At 42.7% G+C, this 9,878-nt stretch overlaps 1 pseudogene; it reads right to left on the minus strand.

Annotated features, from left to right (window-relative positions):
* Window positions 1-5,191: 5,191 nt before the first annotated feature.
* Window positions 5,192-6,001, minus strand: LOC113423652 (prohibitin 1 pseudogene; annotated as a pseudogene).
* Window positions 6,002-9,878: the final 3,877 nt, after the last annotated feature.

The raw sequence follows: 9,878 nt of genomic DNA on the forward strand, positions 1-9,878 counted from the left end.
CCGTCCTACCTCCCAAGATACCATTCCCACATACCATTACACTAGTTCCCAGAAGTGTAAGATGTTGGAGGAGATACAGTACAATCAGACTTGCAAGATGCTATTATTAGACCCAATCTTAAATAAGACAAATTCCTTCTGTGTTCAGTCAAACTTGGCTGATAAAGAATTCTATTTCATTCCATTCTGTTCCGTTCCGTTCCATTCCATTCCAGTAGTTTTAGTCTTCTTGTGGAATGGATTTCTTGATCTAGTACATCTAGTGAGGTTGACACCACCCAGTAAGAGCCAGTAGGGTCAACTTCTAATGTCTCCCTAGTCAGAGATTGACACGTCATTTCCACCCTGCCTCCCTCCTCTAGAGTAGAGATCCCTAACATAGACTCTGCCTGATCTTCAAGTCTGCAAAGATTTGGCTAACTCACCAAGCCTCAGTAGGTGAGCTACCAGAATATTCCTTCTGGATAAGAAATCCGTTTTAAATATATTTAAATACATTTTTGGAACAGCTGATTTGTAAGCTATATGGTAATATTTGGGTTTTAATTTGGGTTATGATATTTTTTAATCCAAATTATATGTACCTGATCAGTACACACCTCTCAGCTGGATTGAGCAGAGCAGCCTATAAGCTCTGCAAATAAACAAAAAACTATCTCCTGAATCTCTAGCTTGGTTCTGGCTATCCAACTCTTCCCACTGAGGAAGAGAGTTAGGCTGATCATCCTAACTCTGCAGTACTACTATTTCTATTACTATTGTTAACCATTTGCACTAATATCTGGCTCAATGCAGTATTGAGTGATCCTCAACTTATGACACAATTGGGGCCAGTATTTCTGTCGTAAGATCCCAATTTTACAATAATTTTTACAGAGGTTGTTAAACGAGTTAAGCAAATTGCATGCTCATTAAGCAAATCCAACTTTCCCAATGGGTGTTTTTTTGGATTTTTTTTGGCCAGAAATCAAGAAAAGAGGTTGCAAATCATGACTGTGTGAGCACAGGACACTGCAATTGATTAAGTATGAGCTGGTTACCAAATTGTGATTACTTGATCATGGGGGAGGGGGACAGTGACAGTCATAAATGTGAGTATAGGGTCTAAGTCACCTTTTTCAAGGCTGCCATGCAGTGGTAGGATTCAAATTTTTTTTTACTACCGTGGGCATTGCTTGGTGGGTGTGGCGTTGCTTGGTGGGTGTGGCATTGCTTGGAGGGCGTGGTGTTGCTTGGTGGGCTGGCAGGGGAAGGATACTGCAAAGTCCCATTCCCTCCCCACCCCACTAACCTGCTTTCCAGCTCCGTTCTCCTGTGCAGGGCAACAAAAGAAGACCCAGACAATCAGCTGGGACTCGGGAGGCAGAGATGAGATGGGGGTTGGGGCCAGTCAGAGGCGGGATTTGCTGGTTCTCCGAACTACTCAAAATTTCCACTACCGGTTCTCCAGAACTGGTCAGAACCTGCTGAATACCACCACTGCTGCCATGACTTTGAGCCATGGTTGGATAGTTGTAACTTTGAGCCCAAAATTTGTGTTGCTGAGTGACACAGTTGTTAAGTGAATTTTGCCCCATTTAACAACCTTTCTTGCCACCACTTCAATTAAGTGAACCACTGCAGTGGTTAAGTTAATAGTAACACAGTTGTAAAGTAAATCTGGCTTCCCATTGACTTTCCTTGTCAGAAGGTTGCAAAAGGGGATCTTGTGACTCCGGGACACTGCGACCTTCATGAATATAAGCCAGTTGCCTTTGATCGTGTGATCATGGGGATGCTACAATGGTCGTAAGTGTGAAAAAAGGTCATGTCGCTTTTTTCAGTGCTGTTGTAACTTCGAATAGTTACTAAATGAGAGATTATAAGTCGGGGACTACCTTTACTGTCTCTGATTGATGTCTTTCGGCACTGAATCATGCCTCTGTCTGTTGTATCTCCCCAGCTCTTGTAATTCTTCCCTGGCTCCTGGTTTTCATCCTTCATAACTGTCTGTGATCCATTGCTCTTCAGTCTTGGCCTCGGTTCTCCTGAAGTTGTTTTTGCCTTTGGTCTCTCCTGTGTTTCTCACCTTCTCTCCAATATCTGGCATGACCCTCAGAAGGGACTCAAAGCTTGGCGGTTTCTGAGCAAGCAGGAATGCTAGTTCAGAATTTATACCCAGTCAGATCAGACTTCTTCATACTCTCTTGCAACATTCCCCTTGTGGAAGAAGGCGCTTCTGTATCCTCTTATCTCTAGCCTTTGGAGTGTCAGTAAATGACAGCTGCTTGTTTACATCCTCTGGTCCCCTACTCAGATCAGTATGAAGCTGGGATCTTCAGCATCTGATGGAGCCCAAACGACTCCTGTCTCCTGGGTTGGTGTCCAATGCAACCCAGGGCATTGTGCACAGCTCTCTCTCCTCCTGTATTTCCTTACCATCCCATCTTATGAAAGTGGAGAGGTTTAGGGTTGCCACCCGATGGCCTTCAACCTGGGTGTCTCTGCTTCTGTCAGGCACGAACAATCAGATCCACATGTGAAGAGTTCAACTAGCTATTTTATTGCTCAAGCCTATATAATATATCGATCAAATATAGTGATCAAACCGGTCAGTCCCAGAGGAGATCAACCCTGACTGCTCTTTAGAAGGCCAGATCCTGAAGATGAAACTCAAATACTTTGGCCACCTAATGAGAGGGAAGGACTCCCTGGAGAAGAGTCTAATGCTGGGAACGATTGAGGGCAAAAGAAGAACAGGACAACAGAGAATGAGGTGGCTGGATGGAGTCACCGAAGCAGTAGGTGAGAGCTTAAATGGACACCAAAAGATGGTAGAGGACAGGAAGGCCTGGAGGAACATTGTCCATGTGGTTGCAACTAACAACAACATATAATATAGGAATCATCTCAGACTGGCGGTTTGTACCTAGGTGAAACAAAGTGGCATTTAAGAGCAAAATGTTAGGTTTTGCTTCTTACGCTCATATAGAGATTCTAGACTAATTGCGTATTTGACTCCTTCCCCTGTCTGAGCCAATTTCTCTCTGTCAGTTTTTTCACCGCTAGTAACTTGGACTGAGTGGGAGGAATTGAACTAGACCCATTCATCTTCAGTTGCTGAATGGGGATCAGAACCTGGGGGTCTTCCCCTCCAGTCCACCTTTCCCACTGGACTGCAGTGATTTTGGCTGTGTCCCTGTAATGCCTATTGATAGCTCAGATCATTCTGACTATCCAGGGTCTCCATCTTCATCCAAACACATTTTTGGGGAGGCAATGGGATCTCTATCAGCTTCAACAGCCAGGAGCTTCTTGTGCCCTGTTTACTTCTAGTATATAATTCTGGCAATTTTTTAAAGTAAACTAGGATTCTGGAGGAGTGAGTCACTTATGATAAGCCAAATTATCAAGGAGAGATCCAATCTAGAACGAAGGAGAAATTTCCTGACAGAGAGCAATTAATCAATAGAACAACTTGCTTCCAGACATTGTGGGTGTTTCATCACTGAAGGTTTTCAAGAAGAGACTGGACAGCCATAGGAACTTCTGCTTGATCAGGGGGTTGGACTAGAAGACTTCCAAGGTCCCTTCAAACTCTGTTATTCTGTATTCTGAATCATGTACTTGTTAATCAAATCCAGTTTCCCCCATTGACTTTTTGTCAGAAGCTCGGTTGGGACAGCTACAAATGGCAATCACATGACCACCCAGAAACTGCAACTGGAGTAAATACTATACATGCGGGTTGCCAAGTGCCTGAATTTTGATTGTGTAACCATTGAGATCCTGCAACAGTCTTAAGTGCGAGCACCAATTGAAAGTCACTTTTTTCATTGGTGTTGTAACTTTGAATGGTCGCTAAATGAATGGTTGTAAACCGAGGACTACCTGTAGATACGCTGGTGCTACCAGCATTTCTAACCAGCTTGAAATCCAGGCCATCCTAGCAGTTCTTGCTGTGTATTACAGGCTAAAATATCTGGAGGACGACAAGTTCTGTGGAAAGTTGTCCTAAATATATAAAAAGGAGAAATGCTGCAGGTCAGTTGTTCTTGTCCCACTATGCTGGAATCTCTGAGCATATTAAAATATGGGAGTGGAGAAGGTCAAGAATATTTAGGAATGATCTATAAAATGCTTGCTCCTAATAGAGGAGAAAAAAATTAGTAGAAAGAGAAATCGAGGCGAAAGATGGAGGGAGGGAGAATGGGGAGAAAAACAGTCACTTTCTTGTTTGCAAACCAAGCCAGCTGTGTCCTCTGTTTAAACATATTTATCTATTTTTTTGTGGATAAAACAGCAAGCTTGGAGGTGGCCAAGATGAAACGGAAAAATAGTCATTATCCTTGACCATCTCTCTCTTTCTCTCTCCCTCTCTGGAACATAACAGGACAGCAGAAGGACATGAGATAAAGTCAATGTATTCTACTTGCCTAACAAGAAAACAAGAAAAAAGAAAAGAGGGCCACTCCGTTTGAAAGGAGTCACTGCCAGCGAGAAAACACTGAGAAAGGCTGGCATCGTTACAGAGAGGAGAAAAATATTCTGCATTTCCTAAGGCGCCTGGGTGTTGAGATGGTTTCTCTGTGTGTGTGTGTGCGTGTGTTGTATGTGATCCAAAATTTGGCTATGAGCCACAGAATTTTGACAGTGATTGTTTTGGGGGGGAGAAATATAGGTAATCCTTGACTTATAACATGTTTTTTTAATGACTGTTCAAATTTACAATGGCACTAAAAAAAGTGACTTATAACCATTTTTCACACTTATGACTGTCGCAGCATCTCCATGATCATGTGATCATAATTCAGATGCTTGGCAACTGGCTCATTTTTATGATTGCATGTCCCGGGGTCAAGTGATCACCTTTTGCAACCTTCTGACAAGAAAAAATGGTCATAAGTCCCTTTGAACGGTCACTAAAGGTATGATTGTAAGTCAAGGACTACCTGTAATTTACCCAGGTTGGGAAAGCACTGGCTTTGGAGATTCCATCCCCCGCCCCAGTTGTACTTTTCTTCCAAGTCCTGATGCAGTAAAAATAATATTTATGGACATTGAGAAATTTATTAGATGAGGAATTTTCCAATCCACATTACATTTTGGCCATCCTCTTGACACTCTACAGTTGATATTCATAATAGGTTTTGACTGATTTGGCTAACGTCAAAGGAATAGGAAGAAGAAAAGGAACAGGCCCAAGGCAGACTCATCGAGGTAGTGGGAAGAGCGATGACAGTACGTAGGTAACATTGCTGGACTGGGCCAGCTGTTTTGCTATGTCCTCAGCTGCTTCAAGTTTGCGCAGTTCCACAAGACCTTCCCCTGCAGAAGCCAGGGAGTTGGCAATCAGTTCTGCAGCTTTTGCGTCTCCTTCGGCCATGATGATAGCGACCTTCTTCTGGTACTCAGCCTTTTCCACAAGGAACCTCGCCTTTTCTGCTTCCTGCTGTGCTACTTGCTTCATTTCTACGGCATCCAAGAAGTCCTTGCTGAACGTCAGGTGAGTCAAGGAAACATCATCCAGGATGATGCCAAAACTAGCCGCCCGTTCTGACAGGTCTTCATTCACCTGTCTGGAGACCAACTCTCTCTGTGTGATCAGTTCCTCTGCATCAAAGCGAGCCACCACTGATTTGAGCACCTCAGTCGTAATGGAAGGTAGCACTCGGTCGTCATAGTCTTCACCGATTGTCATGTAAATCTGAGGGAGCTGCATTATCACTGGCCGGAACAAGATCCGGAGTGTAATATTCACGCTCTGGAGATCTTTGCTTCCCGTGGATACAGGGACATTGTGAGGGCGAGAACGGCAGTCGAAAATTATGGGCTTTTGAAGCCAGGGGATGAGAAAATGAGTCCCTTCTCCTACCACCTTATCCTGAACACCCAGATATCGGTCAAAGATGACTGCCCGGTGACCTGCGTCCACATTATAAAGAATAGATTTGACCACTCCACCAGCAAATGCTAAGCCCAAACTAAGTTTGCCAATGGTCTCAAAGATCTTAGCAGCCATTGGGGGCAGCTGATGTCTCTTCTCTATGTCCAAGGAAGCTGTCCCAGTATCAATGCACATGGCCTAAATCCTTGCTGGGTTTTGGGTGGACCTGGTGTTTCTTCTAAATACTTTCAGTGACTGGGGGCAAATGAACCCCCAGCCCCCTCCCAGACACGTGTCTTGTTGTTCAAATTCAGGAGATGACAATCCTGGAATCCCATCAAGGATGGGATCTCCACCATCACTGTTTCATCCTGACCAGATCCAAGACCTCTTGACATCACCAAAGCCTCTTTTGTGACATGGCTCACTCTGACTTTTTTTTACCTTGGAGGAAGTAGATATTATATTTGAGAGGGTTTAAGAGTTGGCATCATTTCCTACAAAGTCTCCTTGTCCAGCTGTTGAGATTGTGGTTCACATCACAAAAGGTAGGATGGAAGCAGAGAGAGAAAATCTGGGCAAGTCCAGGGCAAAAATCTCAATTCAGGCAGGTTTTCTGATTAACAAAAGCGAGGCTTTTTAAACTGGGTTTTAGTCATTTTGTAAATTACAATCAAAGACAGTGACTCTGAATGCCCTCTGGATAAAAAAGTAGGGTATCAGTCATTTTTAAAAATGAAAATGCTTGAGCTTAAATTTGAATCAAATTTAAATCAAAATAATTAAATGAAGGGAATATGATCATTCCTCACTCAGGGGATAATTTTTTCCCTTTTTGTCACATTGAAAAATAATAACAGGAGACAATTTTAGGATTTCCGGGAGCTGTGGCCATCTGAAGGTGGATCATCTTGTCTTTATCTCACTTGATATCAACTCATGACATCACCTAATGAGGTCACTACCCTTCTCCCTGCAGCTGTTCACATCAGAGCTTTATTCTGAAACATTGCAGGACCTTCCTCTTCCTGTTTTAGATTTAGCAATGCAAGGGAATACAGAGTTTACTTTGCCAATCCTGATATATCTCCAAGTCCTTCATTATGACATCCCCAAATCCTGCATTGTGACATCATAGTGACCCCCCCCACCAGCCCCCAAGGCTCAGCCTCTATGGTGCTACAGATGCAGAAAATATAATTATCCACGATTCCTTGTGAGGGACCCCATGGAGGGATAATCTGGCCAGGAATTGCATTGCCAGAGACAAGCTAGAACAGTGGCCCTCAACCTTTTGGGCACCAGGGATCGCTTCTGTGGAGAAAGTTTTTTTCTGTGGACCGAAGGAAACATGGGTTTGCTTTCTGCCTGCATCCCACGGGGTTCCACTTGTTTGTGCCCATTGCTGGCATGTAGCAGCCCAGTGCCAGTCCACGGACCGGGGATTGGGGATCTTGGAGCTAGAGAGTTTGGAACAAAGAAGTGAGGTGAGGTGAACTCATGGATGCTCCAGCTCTGGAGGTTTTCAAGATCAGCCATTTGCCTGGAATGAGGAGTGAGGATTCTTACACTGAGCAGTAGATTCGACTAGATGACCTCTAAGAGCCCTTCCAACTTTAGGATTCGAGAACTTTTTTGTATTATTATTTTTTAAATATTTAAAGTACATACAATTCATTTTCCATTTAACAGTGTGTCATCTGGGTACAAATATCTTGTGTAATAACAATTAAAATTTACATCCACATTCATTACTTTGGTATTAATTCTCTATTCTTATCTTATTCTTATCCTATTGATATACATAATATCTCTATAACACTCTTCTTAACATGTTTAATTCTATTAACATCTTTTCTATATTTCACTAATCTATTAGCTATTTCTAGCTTTCATATTTTTTTCCCTAGCCATCAATAAAATAGTTCCCATATCTTACTGTTCTGTCTCACTTTTCTTCTTTCCCAAAAGATGAAAGAATATAAACTCACACAAACACAGGCAGGCATGCTGGCTCGGACTTCACAGAGTTAATTCTTTGGAACTGATAATATCCTTGGCATTCCAACACCCTCTGCCTGCCAAGTCTGAACTGATAACAAATAATCACAGAAAATTACAAGGCAGCCCACAAAAATCATTCACGAAGCAAATCTGAAGTAAGATTAAACTTTGTCCCGTACAAAGTTCCAGCCGAAAACACACCCACTTTTATCCCCTGTGGGGTGTGGCTCAATGCCTCAGCTCACTCTCTGACCATCCCACGCCTGCTCATGTTTCTCCCTACGACGTTGCTTAGGATCAAGCCAACACTCTTCCTCTTGACTCCCTGTCAGGGGCTGCTCCGATATGCCTTCCTCCTGATTAATCTCAGGCTGTTCCTCTTGGTTGTCTGATGAAACCTGAGGCATTATCAGGGAGGAAGGTCCTGGGGAGGAAGGCATTCCCAGTTCCTCCTCCTCATCTTCCAGGTCTTCTTCCTCTGAGAGCATAGGCTTGGGAATCGGGGCCATAACATCTTACAATATTCAGTTTGCACCTTCTCCTTAATTGCAAGTGTTAATGTATTCATTTCTGCACATGCTAATATTTTTCTGATCACATTTTCATCAGTAGGAATCTCTTCGCTTTTCCAATTTTGAGCAAATACAATTCTAGCTGCAGTTAATGCATGAATAATCAAATATACATTCTCTAGGATTCTAGAACTTGAAGGGATCTTCAGCAAGGATCTGGTCTATCTTAGGATTTGGCCTACCTTAAGTCCACCAAGAAGAGAAACCTTGAAACATTTTGCCATCTTGTAGGCAGTCCTCAACTTACAATGAGTTGCTTAGTGACCAAAGTTACAACAGACCTCCCCAGGTCTAATTATGACCCAGATCCAAAATTCTGATGGCCACAGTAGTGATTTGACCACATTTCAGGCACTTGGCAACCAGCCTGCGTTTATGGGCATTTGCAGCATCTGAAGTTCATGTGACCATGATTTACATGATTTTTGGAAACTGGCATGTATTTCCAGTTTTGACAAAAACAGCCCATAGCAAACAATGGGTTTCACTTAATGATTGTGACTCATAAATGGTCACAAAAGGTCATAAAATCAGGCCCAGTCACATGATGACCCACTTTACAGCCGTCATGACTTATGACTGTAATGGACAGGCTCCAATAGGGTTGTAAATCAAAGAGTGTCTAAGAATCTCTCTCCAAATTTGACAAATTCTGTTTAATCCTGGAATTCTCCTCCCCTATAAATGTTTCCTTGTGACAAATTTTGTCTTTTTATCTTAGAGGAATTTTGTTCTCTCTTTGCATGGGAATCAATTCCATTTTCAGTGGGGATTATGAAATAGAATAGAATGGCAGAGTTGGAAGGGACCTTGTAGGTCATCTAGCCCAACCCCCCACCTTAGCAGGAAATCCTACACCATTTCTAACAGATGGCAGTCTTTGTGAAAGCCTCCAGTGATGAAGCTCCCACAACTTCTGAAGATGAATCTTTTCCCAGAGTTCCTTTTATATCCTATGGGGTTTTTTTCCTCTTCCTTTTTCTTCATTGTTTTAAATGAATAAAAGCTTTGTCAGGGAATTGTGCTGCCAGCATGCAAATGAAGTCAGAGGTGCTGAAATGAACTTGTAATTTTATATAAATAAATATATTTCACGTCTATATTTACAGCAACCAAGATAGTCAGGTACATCATGAGGTAAATCGTCAGGTAAATCACAGAACAGCATACGGAACACACAGAAGAAAAAGGCGGGGAAAAAGGGAAACACCCCCTTTGGACCCAACAACCAATCATAACCTAGATTGCCTCATGCAGGAGCCTGCACTCTTCTATCAATCAACCACCACTGTGTGTTTTGGCCCATCACCCACTTTACTGTTCCAGCTATTAAATTAAACATCTTAACAAGCTTTTAATTTCTTTGCTGCCATATCTGCTGCAAAATCCAAAGAAGAGCAGAGGTTGCCCTCAACATACAACCGTTTCTTTAGTTA

Source organism: Notechis scutatus, chromosome 1, assembly GCF_049901735.1.
Source record: "Notechis scutatus isolate UNSWTSFEM ecotype Mainland chromosome 1, rNotScu1.2, whole genome shotgun sequence".
Lineage (NCBI taxonomy): Eukaryota > Metazoa > Chordata > Lepidosauria > Squamata > Elapidae > Notechis > Notechis scutatus.